We start from the raw sequence: 311 nt of genomic DNA, 5'->3' as shown, positions 1-311 counted from the left end.
GGTGGCCCGAGACTCCAGGCCGCGCAACCGCAGGCCACGCGCCAACCCGAGCGCGCAGGGCGCCGGCTTCCCCTCTCCGCACCCCGTGCACCGCCGCTTGGCCCCGGGTGCCCCCCAGGGTATGGGCTCCCGCGGAAGCGCGCCCGCCCACCTGCCCCGGCGGTGAAGCCCTTCTGGCCCACCTCGGGGAGCTCTCGGGGTCACACCTCGAGGCGGGGAGCCGGAGCTGGGCCTGCCCTGGACTCCCATCCGGCGGTGGTGGCCGCCCGCAGCATCCTCCCCTCCCTCCCTCCCAGGCCGACCCTCCTCCG

The sequence above is a fragment of the Carlito syrichta genome, unplaced genomic scaffold (assembly GCF_000164805.1).
Source record: "Carlito syrichta isolate Samal-C Ts95f unplaced genomic scaffold, Tarsius_syrichta-2.0.1 Scaffold304632, whole genome shotgun sequence".
NCBI classification, from domain to species: Eukaryota; Metazoa; Chordata; class Mammalia; order Primates; family Tarsiidae; genus Carlito; species Carlito syrichta.
The sequence above is the reverse complement of the archived record's forward strand: the minus strand, read 5'-3'. Positions refer to the sequence as shown.